Below are 16,058 nucleotides of genomic sequence, written 5' to 3'. Positions count from 1 at the left end.
CCACAACCAGTGAAAAAACGTAATGCACGATGATACACAACATCCAGTTTCTTCAAACATTGGGCAGAAGCATTCATATATATCAGATCACCATAATCTAATATGGGAAGAAAAGTGGCCATCACCAGGTATTTCCTAGCGCGAATGGATAAGCATGATTTTGATCTGTAAAGATAGCCAAGCTTTATCTTAAGCTTAGAAACCAGATTACTAACATGAGTTCTAAAACATAGTTTAGAATCAATGATTATACCCAAATATTTATAACTGTTAACTAACTCAATTTCATTTCCTTCAGAAGTTGAGATGCTAGAAGAAGAAACTGGAAGTTGTCTTGAGTTTGTGAATACCATTATTTTTGACTTTTGTACATTTAAGACCAGTTTAAGCTGTTTTAAACGGTTCTGAACAGTATTGAATGCAGACTGCAAAAGTTCAAGGGCTTGTGCAGTAGATGATGCAGTACAGTAGATAACAGTGTCATCAGCATAAAAGTGATACATAGCATTCGATAAATTTTCACAAAGTTTGTTTATATAAATTGAAAATAATATGGGCCCTAATACTGAGCCTTGAGGAACACCCTTGGAAATAGGCAAAAATGAAGACATAGAACCAGCCACCCGAACACTTTGGGTTCTACCTGACAAATAATTTGCAAACCAATCTACCGAATGCTTAGACAAGCCAATGCTTACAAGACTATTCACAAGAATACAGTGATCAACCGTATCAAACGCTTTCGAAAGATCTATAAACAGCGCAGCACATATTTTGCTATGCAGATATGGTGCTATGTTGTTTCCTAAACCCTGATTGAAAAGGTGATAAGATATCATTTATGTTTAAAAATTCCTTTAGCTGCTCACCAATCAGGCGCTCAAGGAGTTTAGCTAAAATACACAGCTTAGAAATAGGCCTATAATTGTTTAAAATAGATGGATCGCCCCCTTTTAGTAATGGTGTAACATGGGCTGACTTCCATACTTTAGGGATGTCGTTTTCGACAATTGTTAAGTTAAAAATATATGATAAAGGCTCCGCAATAAAGTCAGCTGCTAACTTTAGAAAGAAAGGATCTAAATTGTCAGGACCAGCAGACTTTTTTGTGTCTAATTCCTGAAGAGCTTTATGGACTTTGTTAATTGATAAAGGAGAAATAAAAAATAGTTTTTCTGAGGTTAAACATGGGTCAGAGGGGTTCTCCTGTACGCAGGAACCAGAAGAAGCAGGACATGAGGATTCAAATAGGGATCCTGAAGAAATAAAATGCTCATTAAAGCAAGCTAACATTTTTTGTTTATCAGTCACCTTGCCTGAATCAATCATAACATGAGGAGGTAGTTCACTACAGCTGATATTTCCAAAAGAGGCTTTAATAATTTTCCAGAACTTGCTTGGATTATTTAGATTTTTTGTAGTTTCATTAACGAAATACTCTGATTTTGACTTTTTAATTAGAGATGTAAGCCTATTTCTCAATTGCCGAAAATAAACCCAGTCTGTATCGCTCTTTGATTTTCTGGCCCTTGACCAGGCAGCATTCCTATCCTTGAGAAGGCATGAAATCTCAGGAGAAAACCAGGGATTATTTCGGCCTTTGACTCTGAATTTACGTACAGGGGCATGCTTATCTATGATCCTAAGAAAACCATCATAAAAATAGTTCCAGGCCAATTCTACTTTATCTATAAGATACATTTTGTTCCAATCAAAATTAAACAGATCATGTAGAAAGGCTTGGTCACAGAAATGCTTCATATCCCTTTTAAAAATAATCCGTGGCCTCTGTTTCGGGATTTTAGCATTCCTAACTGCCGCAATTATACAATGATCACTCAGGTCATTTGCAAACACACCTATATCTGAGAATTTGTGTGGAGCATTAGTTAAAAACAAGTCAAGTAAAGAGGACTTTTCAGGGAACTTGAGGTTTGGACGAGTTGGACTATCAATCAACTGAGTAAGATTAAAAGAATCACAGACAGATTTAAAACTATCTGAAATAGAGGTCAACCAATCCAAGTTAAAATCCCCAGCTAAAAGTACCTCTCCAAATTCAAAACTTGATAGATGATGATTTAAAGAGCAAAGAGCCTCAGTACTTGCTGAGGGTGGTCTATAGCAACCTATGACCGTCAGTGTTTGCCCCAATGTATACTCCATCTTTAGGGCTAAAAGCTCTAGCTGCTTACTTATGGATACTGAATGCACAATGTTACAAGGGAAACGATTTTTTATATAAATGGCAATGCCACCACCCTTCCTAGGGCGGTCACAATGGTAGACATTGTAGCCCTTAATTGCTATATCCCTATCTAAAGTAGATTTACTAAGCCAAGTTTCTGAAATTATAATAATATCAGCATCTGTTGAGTGGGCCCAATTTTTTATAAAATCAAGTTTGGGGAGAAGACTTCGGGCATTAATATGAATAAAACCTAGTCCGGCTCTAGTTTTGAATTCTTCTGGAGTATTTAAATTGTTTGGCACTGGACCAGGATTTGGATGAACACTACCAGAGAGTATAAGAAGAAGAACAACTATACATTTTCTTTTTATATTGTAACTAGGCAGTGCTATTTTTCTATAAAAACAGTAGTCTGGTCTAAAAGGAAGATAAAAAGAAAAACATTTAAACCAATCATGTAGACCAAATAACTTAACTGTGGATTCCAGCTGAGTTTGATGTCCATAAAGCCAAAATCCCAGATGGTGCCCAGATATTTTTGGGAATGTAGGGAGAACTCATCATATTCATCATTTCTGCAAATCACCTCACTGGTAATAGTCAAAGATAAAATGAGGACTAATGATAAAAGCATCATGTTGAAAAGCACTCCAATTTTTACTCCAGTTTATTGATAGAATCAGTCCAAGCCAGATTCTCCCTTTCGAATCCAACCGTGGCGATGAATGGCGTCACGGTGTAAACAGGAATAGTTCTCCGGGGTTTTGCAAACTAGCACAGCACAGAGACGGGACACCCTCCCACGGGGAAGCCGACAAATCGGCCCCGATGAGCGACCTCACTACTGGAACCCAGCAGTTGGCGAAAACAGTCGTCTGGAGAAGCAGATTCCCCGGGATCACCTCCCGCCAAGAATATCCATCTTCAGGAACAACTCCAACAACTCAGAATCCAACAGCAGGCCGACCAAGGATTCGCCGAGCCAAGGAAGCCGAGCTGTCATTCATGTAGACCCAGGCTGTAACTGGTAAAGTCAAAGTGATACAGCTTTACACCAAAAATGATGAACAGAGATCCAGGCAACGCCTAACTCAGCAGCAGATGGTTTGTAGTTAAAGGGCCAAACTGTTTTGACACAGCACATGGAATAGCTCTCCTGTTAAAAAATGTTCATAAGTTGTGGGGTAAACCACAACTTTACAATTGGGTTGCACCAAGAGTTGTTTAAGGCAAAAAATAGTTTGAGAAGATGTTAAAAAACAAATTAAAACTAATTAAAACAAACAAACACTACAAACACTAAACAGGACAAAGGATAACCTGCCATCTACGCTTCACCCGTTGGATTACGACTTTATGATGTGGAATCACGCTTTAGTCCTTGGATTACTGTTTTTATCGTCGACTGTTTTTCGCTGGAATCGCCTCTTCTGCTGTCCCTCTCAGGATTTGCACAACTGTGAGGTCCCGGCTGGTGTGGACTTCCCCAACATGGCCCTAAGGTACACTGCTCGCCAACTGTCGAACCTTAAGGGTAACTTTTATTTGGCGAATGACACATACGCGCTATGCAGTCATGTTGGAATACTGCGACCGACGCGCTATATACATCGCTCTTCAAGGCGTAGTTTTTCCTCATCATCTGTTACATCATCTGTTATTTATCCTGCATTTCTTCGCAAATCTCAAATGCTGTTGTCTAGGCCTAGAGGGATTAATTTCAACAACTTGTCGTTTCCTAAGCGCGAGGTGGCTTCCCTGGCTTCATCGACTCCCCGTCTGTTGAATTCGGCGCTCTTCAACACACGATCTGTTAACAACAAGGCATTGATACTATCTGACATTATTACAGATCGGAAACTGGATCTTGTGTGTTTAACGGAAACCTGGCACAAAGAGTCTGATGGTTTTCTTTTTAATGAACTTACTCCTGCTGGATATGGTTTATTTGATCTCCCTCGTTCCTCTGGCAGAGGTGGGGGTATTATTGTACTATATAATAACCAAATCAATATGAGTCCTGTGGCTGTCCCACAGTTTAGGCTAACTCATTTGAATGTCTTGTTTTGAGTGTATCTGCCCCCACTTCCACTGCCATAGCTACAGTCTACAGGCCTCCTAAGAACAATAAAGACTTTTTATCTGAATTTGCAGATTTGTTGTCCTTGCTATGCCTCAAATTTGAGATAACTTTAATTTTGGGGGACTTTAACATCCATATGGACAAAAAAGATTCTACAACAACAAAAGAGTTTATATCGTTATTGGAGTGCTTTGATTTGAACCAGCTCGTGGACTGTCCTACGCACAATAAAGGCCATACTCTTGACTTGGTGATTTCAAACGGCTCATTTGTCTCACAGCTGTACACCTCTGACTTAGGGCTGTCTGATCATCTGTCTATTGTTTTTAATATGGAACTGCCTGACATAAACACTATCTCCTCTCGCATTCTTAACTATCGTAAATGGAGATCGATTGAACCCTCTGATTTCTCTGACTTTATTGGTTCCTCCTTGAGTGTGTTTTCGTCATCTGATGCATTGGAGGACAAAGTTCTCATGTTAAATTCTGTTCTCTCATCTGGCCTGGACTTATTTGCTCCTTTGAAATCACGATTGGTTTCTTTTTGTCGTTCCTCTCCCTGGTATAATGAGAATCTGCGTGCTATGAAGGCATCTTGTCGTTCAATGGAGCGCAGGTGGCGTTTGTCTGGCCTGACTGTCTTTTATCAGGCCTGGAAGGATCATTTACTTGAATATAAGCTCCAAATTTCATCGGCCAAGTCTGCTTATTTTGCACAGATAATTGACAACAATCAGAATAACCCAAGACAGTTGTTTAATTCTATTAACAATCTACTCAAATGTAACAGTTATTCAACTGCTCCAGCTTCGACTCATCTCTGTAATAAGTTTCTTGCTTTTTTCAGCTCCAAGATTGATAACCTCCGTAAATGTATTATCTCTGCTCTGCCTTCATCTCTTCCTCACAAGATCATTACTGAATTTTCCGGTACCCTTCTTACACATTTTTCAACATTGGACTCTCAATCACTTTGTAATGAGGTTTCAAAAATGAAAGCTGCCACTTCCATAATTGATCCTGTGCCAACTTGTCTGTTCCAATCATGTTTTGCTACCTTATGTCCTGTTGTACTGAATATTATGAATGATTCTTTGTGCACTGGTGTGGTGCCGGCACCTTTTAAAATTGCTGCTTTGACCCCTGTACCTAAAAAAAAAGACACAAACATTGATAATTTACATAATTTTCATCCAATTTCGAATCTCCCCTTTCTTGCCAAAATTTTGGAGCGAATTGTCGCTACTCAATTGCATTCCCATCTAGCTGCAAATAATCTTTATGAGCCCCTCCAATCAGGATTCCGGAGACTCCACAGCACTGAAACCGCATTAGTTAGGGTCACTAATGACTTGCTAATTGCTTCGGATTCTGGCTGTCTCACTATTTTAATTCTTCTTGATCTTAGTGCCGCTTTCGACACTGTTGATCATAATGTTTTACTCGCTCGGTTAGAGTCTGTTTTTGGTGTTTCTGATACTGCACTAAGCTGGTTTAAGTCCTATTTTTCTGATAGAAAGCAGTTTGTTGCTATGGGTGGTTGTAGGTCTGTTATTGGTGTAGTGCAATCTGGTGTTCCTCAAGGTTCTATCTTGGGTCCTATACTTTTTAACATATACCTTTATCCTCTGGGTCAACTTTTAAGATCACTTGGTCTCAGTTTTCACTTTTATGCAGATGACACACAGGTTTATATACATTCAAAACCTGACGTTAATGTGGCTGTGTCCTATCTTTCTATATGTATTTCTGAGATAAAAGAATGGATGTCTAGTAATTTTTTATGTCTGAACAGTGACAAGACGGAAGTAATGCTTGTTGGCTCGCCCCACCAGCTACGTAAGGCTGAGTCTCCAACTTTAAGTGTAGAAGGTTCTACACTTCAATTTCAAACAAAATTAAAAAACTTGGGAGTAATATTTGATAGTAACCTAACATTTGTTCCTCATGTCCAGAGTACTGTTAAGACATAATTTTTTCATCTAAAAAATATAGCCAAATTGCGTCCCATGTTATCACTTCCTGTGGCAGAAAAGCTAATTAACATCTTTGTATTCTCTAGAATTGATTACTGTAATGCCTTGCTGGCCGGGGTCTCAAAAGCTACCCTTAACAAATTACAGTTAGTACAGAATGCAGCTGCTCGAATTCTATCGGGTAACAGAACTCCACATTACTCCTGTACTGGAATCCTTACACTGGCTGCCTATCAGATTCCGTGTTGATTTTAAAATTCTGATGCTTACTTATAAGGCCTTGCATGGTCTGACACCTCTTTATATTACGGAACTTCTAACCCCATACACACCAGTACGTGAGCTTCGCTCTTCGGAAACTGGCCTTTTAATTGTCCCGAATACTAGACTTAAATCCATGGGTGATAGGGCCTTTTCGGCGAATGCTCCAAAACTTTGGAATTCCTTGCCTGTGGAGATTAGGCAAGCTGAATCTCTTAGTGTTTTTAAATCTTCCCTGAAAACTTATTTGTTTAGGGTAGCTTTTATATAACTGTTTATAATTGCTATATTATTGTTATTTATCATATATTTCATTGTTTTATTTTTGCATTGTTTGTTCTATTGTAGGTTTTATGTTTTGTGAAGCGCTTTGAGATGCTTTTTAAAGGCGCTATATAAAATAAAGTTTATTATTATTATTATTATATAGAAAGCTTGAATTGTCTACTTTTAAAAAACAACAATTCAAAGCGAAAATAAACCGACTAGCATATGCTTATGTAGGCCTATTCCGTATGAAGTGTGCATTTCTCTCTATAGTTCACTGCGAAGATGACGAGTCAGCATCATCAACTTCATCTTTGCAGCCGACACTGACACAGAAAACACTTTATTAATAAACAAATTAAAATGTCTCCTTGCTATATTTGACACATGCATAATCATTACTTTTGCCAGTTCTTTGTGACAGCTGTTATGTGTGTTATTGGCAGCGTCACCCTCCGGTTACATGAACGCATCGCCACTGCATCAGCACCAGAACATGGATATTTTATTTTAGAGAATAATCGCACAACCTATTAGATATGCTATAATTAAATCAACTAATCGAATATTCAAAAATTGTGACTCATCCCTGCATGAAATCTCTTGTTTCTTTTCCCATATCGTCACTCGCGTCTCACCCGTTTCCGAAGGGGATTATAAAAGTTTCTTCCTTTGTTCACTTTTATTTAGGCCTATTATTTTCGTATTCTTTACTGTGGTAAAGTAGAAAAAACGCTGTAGGACAGCTAGCCTACATTTTTACTTGTACATCAAATTCTTTTTAACACAGTTTGTGCTTGTTAATAGACATAGGCTATGGTAATTGGTAAGGCGCATCAAGTTTATTTGTAAAGTGCATTTTACACGTGCGGGTGATTTTAGTTTGGCTTTCTCTTGCAGCGCAATATCAAACATAGCCTAAATGCCTTGCCCTTGTGGAAGATAAAATTCCTTCTTCATACCTTTTACAACAAGTAGAAAACATGAAGATTCCTGCTCTTGTCCCACATCCCTCTCAAAGCACATAGTGGTAGCTATATCACGCGTCTTAGGCCACATCCACACGAAGCCAGAGCTTTCCTTATCCAATGTTTTTTTTCCCCCGTTCAAAAAAAAAATTCCATAAACACGGCGTCGTCTCAAGAAATATCTGCGTACACACGAAACCACTGAAACCGACTCAAAACGATATAGTATACATGCCAGACCAGTATGTGGCACTGTAATTCTGCCACAGATACACTAAAAACGGAGAAGAAGACGGAGCATGCGCATAAACCTTGTGTGCTGTATACAGCAATAATATTAGGCACAGTAGCTTCTTTTTTTCTTTTCTTTTTTTCTTTTTTGCCAAGAAATTTATTGAACAATATGAACAACCATAAATGGCCTGGTACAAAATATGAGTCACGATATTCGATAGTTAGCGGACGCATAAAGCTTGCCACAAAGAACCGGCAAAAGTAATCATTATGAATGTGTCAAATATAGTAAGGAGACATTTTAATTGTTTATTAATAAACTTGTAACGCTCAGCCTAAATTATAGGTGATCATACACAACAAATTTTACGGCCTTGACCTTTCTTTAAAAGTATGTCTGAATGTTTATAAAAAAACAAAACTCTTGGATAACATCAATTCGGTTTAAACCCAAAGTGTATTTACAAAAAAAAAAACACCAAACTGTACCAAGAAATACATATATATATATATATATATATACACACACCTCATATAAAGAAAAACAAGAAACAAATAGTAATTTAAGCGGAGGAATTGTCCGTTTTGGTCCAGTGTAATGTACTGTGTGTGTGTATGTGTATGTGTTGTTGAATCGGCCTCACCGGCTGATTCCTTTAAGTCCGGGAGCTCGATGTGAAGCAACGCTGTACTGTGACGATATTCCAAAGGTAAAAAATCCAAAAAGAGTACCGATAATTCCACAATGCTTTCCAGTCACAGTCTTGAACAGCTTGATAGAGGATATAATCCAGCGATCGATCGCAGATCTCTTTGAGCACTCTACAGTAGCTACTGTACGCCGGTTTTCTCCGCTCCTTTAAACGGAAGTCAAGTGATACAGCTGATTGGACTGATGTCACGGGGATTCCCTGGAGCTACGCGACAGAACTCTCGTGTGAGTAAAAGGGAACTCAATCACATGTCTGTGCAATAAACACAGGAAGAATAATTATAACGAAGCAGCTGTCTTAGATTAATTTGACTAATACACTGCAATATAAATATTCTTCCCTTATGTGGCCGCGCTACAAACTAGTGTTTTCTGTGTCAGTCTCGGCTAAAGATGTTGACGATCCTGACTCGCCACCTTTGCAGTATTGTGAATGTGCCTATAGAGAGAAATGCACACTTCATACGGATTACATAAGAGAGTTGTCTGTTTCTTTTCGTTTTGAATTGTTTTGTTTAAAAGTAGACATTTCAAGCTTTCCATAGATATATTTCGGAGTTTCGGTTCATTTATGAGACGAGCTCAGTTCACGAGCAATGCAAATGATATCGCACTGGTGCTTCCATGTTCTGATTAAATTGTCTGCTATATTTGCTTCTTATTTATTAAATCCAGGCAATTGTTTGATGAAACATTGATTAAAATTAAGATACAATTGATACAAAACGAAATTCACTTTAAAGAAAGGCTTTATACAAAACAAAACTTAAGGTGGTCAAAATTATGTCTCCCGATATCTTGCGCATCTTATGATTACTCATGCTGTTCACTTTTCATATAATCAACATAGATAAAATTTAAAAATAACATTATTTACACATAAATATGAAACTAAATACATTTTCTTTAATGGCTACAACACGTAGGCCTACAGTACAGAAAAATTTAATGTTGGAGCGGAATTCCTCAAACCAAAATCAGGTCATACTCAGTGTCAGGATCCACAAGATCCTACTATTTTGCATTCATTTACTACACGTCACTGAGGTACATATTTTATGCCAGTTTTAACATTGCTATCTGAAAGAGAAGGACATTCATTCAACTACAGCCATTAACCAGTGGTATGTTTGCTTGTACACACCCAAACACTAAACAGGAGCTAATTTTTGCATACCTAGTCCTCTCCTGACTTGTCTTTGTACAAGCTCTGCCGTTGGTGGGGGTGGTACAGGTGGAAGTAAACCAAGCCTTCGTAGGTCATCTGGCCTTAGGGTTCTTGTCCTGGGCATTCCAGAGCCACTCTCCAGCCTACATCTCACCACCAGCGTCTGTAGTTCCCCAATGTAGCTGTAGCTTTTGGGAGTCTTGCGCGTGTTGTGGATTTTTCCCTAAACCTAACTATCTGGGGCGTCTCCAAATCGACACCCAATCGATCTTAATATCTGTGGCGTCTCCAAATCGACACCAGTACCTTTATCTGGGGCGTCTACAAATCGACACCCAATACCTTAAACTGGGGCGTCTCCAAATCGATACCCAATACCTTATTACTCTACCTCTGAAGTAATACTCTAACTAACTCGCTTTCCTGACTTACTTGTTCTGTTGCTGCGCAGCATAAATGACAGACAAACTCTGGCAATTGTCCTTTAAATGCTTTAATCACGGCCGGGAGAGTTTCTCGAGCAGTTCTCAAAGAAATCTCACCCACATAGAAAAATACATCAGGTTATATAGGATAAAGACATGACACACAGGAACCAAATCACCTTCCTAACTCATGACTTTAATGCTGTCATCATCTATTAAGAGATAGATACAAGCCCCCTCCTTTTCACCCTCTGTTAGTGGCATATGCAAAAAACATCTTGGAACACAGAAAAAACACAAGTAAAGGTTAAAAGTTCTGTTGATTACTCAATCTGTCATGGGACAGGATAGACAGATATTCTTGATTTTGTTATAGTCAGCATTAGACAATTTTTTTCCATCACCCAAATAGACAAGAACAAAACGTTCTAGTACAATGTGCTTCCAAGTGTTAGAATGTTAGACCTAGAAAGAGGAAGTAAAGTTTGTGTCATTGGTGTTAGAATCATAGTTAGTTTAAAATACAGTTTATCATCTTATTCTTTAATTTTTTCTATCACGCGCGCATAGACACTGTACTGTTTAGCATTCTTCTTGTACACTCGTCTGTACCTGAAAATAGGGGGGTAATATTGTTGTTAAAGAAAAACATGGAGACAAGTAACAAGAAAGATTTCAGTAGGTCTCGTGATACTTACATCTCTGTACCATCTGCCCTCTTCTGAGTTGGTCGGTCCCAATGGTAGTTGTAGTCCAGGGCTGCCAGGAGGACTCGGGCTTCGTACACCGGTGGACGGAAGGCAAAGCGCTTGCTGGCATACATTAATATATGGTTTTGAAAGGATTCGAGGTCTGCCGTTGATCTGTAATGAAATTAAAACAGAACAAATTACGACAGCTAAGCAGAACTGAGCAGTTGTTGGTCAAATTAACACTTTCACCCCAATTCCCACACATACCTAAAGCGCACGTATTTGTGCACATCCTTCAACCATCGTTTCTTGAAGATTATCTCCACGAGAGCCTTGTGTGCTTTAGAGTCTCTTTGAATCCATTGTTTCTCCGAGTCTGCCAGCTGCCCATAGCCCACTCATGCTCGTTGCAGACATGATGTAAAAGGGCTGCCCACAGTGTCTACAATTGTAATACACAACATAAAAAGAAACAACAATTACAGTGGGTACCACTTGGAATTGTCCGGTTTCACGCGTGATTCTCACGGGACCTCACGCGTCTTTTATTTATATTTCCCCAGTGAAGCTGCAATGACCCAAACAACCACAAATAATATGTTGTAAGTTGTATGTTATACGTTGTATTACGTTATAAGTTGTAATACGTTGTACGTTATTAGTTGTAATACATTTCACACAGCTGCGTAAATCACGGAAAGCGTGAATGAAGTGGCCACTTCTAAATGGGACCCACTGTATCAGTGGGCAGTTCACAAGTGCGATGGCTTATTTATAAGGTTAATTTACAATAAGATTTGGGAAATTAAAAGGGAGAAATGACACAAAACTTACCAGGAACTCTTCATAGGAGTCGGCTGTTTTGCAGCACCACCAGAAGTGATTTACGATATCTTTCAGCCAAAGGAGTAAGACAGACAGTTCTTTTACCTGGGCTGCCTGGGTATAAGGATTAAAACCATTATTAATAGCAATGCACAACAATGACAACATTATAATGCGCAGGGGTGCAATTAAACTGCTACTATGGACACTCACAGCTGCAATCTTCTTTGCCAAATTCTTGGCACCATGCCACATATCTAAACTGTGATGAATCCTATGGTCCTTGTACCTCCCCTTTACAGGATCTACAAAACATGTACATGCAGAGATGGAAATAAGTGAAATGTTGACTACATGTCAAGTAACAGCTAGGACATGTGGATATGAACTCACCCATCAGGGCACCAATCTGTGAGTGGGCATCTGTGCAGATTTAGACCAGTTTAACTTCAGTGACTAGTTGATCCATAGTCAAGATGAAGGCCTCCTTCTCCATCATGGCAGACCGTCTGTCGGTTTGTCTTTTGTCTACTGTGACTACACTGATGATCTCCAATGTGTCGTTTTCCATTGTAGTGTAACTACAGTACTGCGCACAGTGACCCGGAGTGTCGTTTCTGCCATCAGCTAGATGTGTAGGACAAGAGAGTTTGTGTTAGATAAAAATACTGCAACACAATTTTTAGAAAGATAAACTGTATGTGTATCACTAACCAAGGACAACAACATCTTTGTCCTGAAGTCTTGCAATCACATCTGCCCTTTTTTCCATCCAGTACTTTTTGATGGAGTCAACACAGTACGTGTCTTGGATGGAGAAAAACGTGTTTGGGCCAAAAATGCCCATGTTCATAAATCTAAATAGCAGTGCAATTTTAGCGTAGTTGTTTCCTGATAGCAGGATGTTGGTGCTCAGCATAAAGTCTCCAGCCTGAAGTCTGTACTTCATCAAGGGCTGTGAAACCCATCGCCACACAATGTGTCCATCAGCACAGCTCTAATGATAAGAACAGATAGACTTATATAACAGCTATAGCAGTTTTTGTACCAGTTAACTTTTTCTTAAAAACATTTAGAGGTAAGGGTACATGTTTGTGTCCATTTGAAGTGTACATTCACATAGTTATTGTCATAACAAAAGTGTCACATACCCATTCTAACATGCTTGCAGTGCCTTTCCCTTTGATGTTCACCAGGAATGGTGGATGGCGTTGGCATGTTGCACTGGTCACATTTATTGCTGTGCACCGTTTCACCGGTGGTGTAACAAAGGCTGCAAGGTACTTCAAGCAATCATCATACACAATCGATGCCTTGGCACCAACAATGTCCTCTGCCTTCTGTACAGTTGGCACATTTGAATCAGCTGGTGAGGCAGTGGAGCTGTCAGGATGTGTAGATGGTTCAGACTCAAAATCTGCAGTGAGGTCGTGTACAGTCTCTTTCAAACCAATGACTGGCAGCGCATCAAAGTTTGGAACATTTGGTAAAGCTCCACCCAACCTGTTTCAGTCAAACAGTACAAACATAGATATGTTACCAAAAACATGTGAACAAACATTTTCATTGCAAGGCATTGTCTGAAGGAGCTACTCTGTCTCACAAAGTTGTGGAGAGAAGAACTGGCATGTGAGTCCTTGTATCAACATCATAGCTGACGCATGAAAAATTGCACCTATTCACCTTATTCCGCATGCAAACATGGGGGCTGACATGACACTTTGTTTCGGAACATCCAATTGGGCAATGCACTGGAATGAATTAGTGATGGTAGTCGTTTCAACTGTCTGATTTAAGTTGTCTTTTTATAAAGTTGTGCTTCCATAATCAAACAGGTTTGTAGAGTAGGTCACCAGAACAACCAGGCTGTTTTCAGCAGTAAAACCTGTGTTTCAATGGTTAGTGTGAGGAGTTTTGCCATCACATTTCATGAAAATAGAATGGATGTGTATGAAGGCAAGTGTCCGAACAGAAGTTTATACACATACACGGAAGGGGAAAAAAATAAAATGCTTGTGTCAGAATAAAGTGAACAGAATACCAGAGTGTAGCTGAGATGGTGAGCCAAAAATTGTGGAGCTATACATTTGTGACTTGATGGTAGTATTAAGTTGCAGTACAAGAGACCTTAGGAAACTTACCGAAGAGAAAGTGGAGGGATGTACTCTTCATCAGAGCTGTCCTGCTCCTCATCATCAGTATCTGATGCCTTTACAGGTGGAGGGTTAACTGCCCAGTCAATCCTGATTAGACAAAACAGTCAATAACAAAATATACACTGAGATAACATTCTTCAGTGACAACATCAACTCCGCTGATCAAAATACTCACATGCTATTCCTCAAGTCATTGATGGCTTGTTCATCCAGATGTTCCTCCGCACCAATGCTCATTTCACCAAGGCTTAGAAACAGCATTATATAAGATAGAATATTAAATTAACACAAAATCAGAAAGAAGTAACACTGAAAAGCTCTTAGAAGAACCTGCAATCACAGTGCATATTATGACCTACCTGCACTCAAGCCTGGCCAATTCTTCCACACCTGCCGAGCCCTTGCTGGCCTTTTCTGAGGTATGCTTGTCTCTGTAACAGGTTGAACACAAAAAAATGAGTGGACCTAAGAATAAAAAGGTAATGTGACATTACAGTCTGTGGCAGAAATGTGAACTTTCCAATTAGTCATGATAATGACATCTAGTTCACAGTAAAACATGCCTGTGAGGAAACATGGGCAAAGTAGGACCTGAACCAAGTCAGGCACACTCACTTATCAGAATCACTTGACCCGATGCTCGTTAGAGTGAGATCTGTCAGTACTGGCCGTTTTTTCATGGGAGTGGATGACAGTGGTCCTTCATACCTAAAAAAAAAATTACACAGTTCAACACTGCAGGTACAAATGTTATGCCTAATGCCAGAACTAGTCTCAGATCCCAAAATCAGCTGGCCAGTCGATCGCCACTGCATAACTTCACCATCACTTTACCTAACATCGTCAAAACTGTTGTAGTTGTAGTTTAGTTAAAAATTATGAAGTATTCTTAGCTGCACATATACAAGTCAAGTCAAGTCAAGTCATCTTCATTTATATAGCGCTTTTAACAATGTAGATTGTCTCAAAGCAGCTTTACAGAGATAAGCGTATAATTTAAGGTAACAGAGATTGTTTCGGCTTTACAGCAGAGTTAAGTTATTTCCATCTAAAGTTAGTTTTAATTGATTTGCTTCCGTCGCAATGATCATTTGTTATTAAATTAGGGGCCGCTAAGACGACACCATTGCCTCTACACAGACTTTAAACGCGAACCTGTGAGAAACACTGATGGCATTCACATGCGCATTTAGAATGGGTTCTATAGTTATGTGCATTTGAATATACGCAGGTTTGGAATTCCCTACAAGCCAAGCCTAAACAATATACTTGTCTTTCCTTATAAATTTTGATAAGGAATTTTATTTTATTTGTTGCTTTTGGGGTAGGACCGCGAGACGAATTTTCCCGACAACGCCTTATCTGTAGAGTGGTAGTGGGATCCTCCATAGGGAGAGACTAGTTGGCACTTCAGCACTGCGTTGTCATCGGTCCAGGCGAAGGTCCTTCGTCAGATCTGGATACGGCCTGGATCCGGCAGGCTGCAGGAAAACCTCGGGATAAACACAGACACTAAAATTAGCGTAGATGCCATTCTTCTCATGATGTAACGAGTACATCAGGATTTTTGGGAAGTGTTCCCGGTTCCGGCTGACCTACTATATGCAGCCTAACATTAAATTATAGAAGTCTATAATGTATTATGTGAAAGCTAGGTCAAAGAGATGTGTCTTTAATCTGGCTTTGAACTGACAGAGTGTGTCTGCTTCCCGGACAATGGTAGGAAGACTGTTCCAGAGTTTTGGTGCTAAATAGGAAAAGGATCTACCGCCAGCAGTCGATTTTGATATTCTAGGTATTATCAACTGGCCGGAATTTTGAGATCGTAATAGACGTGACGGACTATAATGCGTTAAGAGCTCGCTCAAGTACTGCGGAGCTAAACCATTCAGTGCTTTGTAAGTAATCAGCAATATTTTAAAATTGATGCGATGTTTAATAGGGAGCCAATGCAGTTTTGACAGAACTGGGCTAATATGGTCATACTTCCTGGTTCTGGTAAGAACTCGAGCTGCTGCGTTTTGAACCAGCTGTAGTTTGTTTATTAAGCGTGCAGGGCAACCACCCAGTAGAGCATTACAATAATCTAGCCTTGAGG

The sequence above is a fragment of the Squalius cephalus genome (assembly GCF_949319135.1).
Source record: "Squalius cephalus genome assembly, chromosome: 11".
In the NCBI taxonomy this organism is placed as follows: Eukaryota; Metazoa; Chordata; class Actinopteri; order Cypriniformes; family Leuciscidae; genus Squalius; species Squalius cephalus.
Note: the sequence above shows the minus strand (reverse complement) of the source record.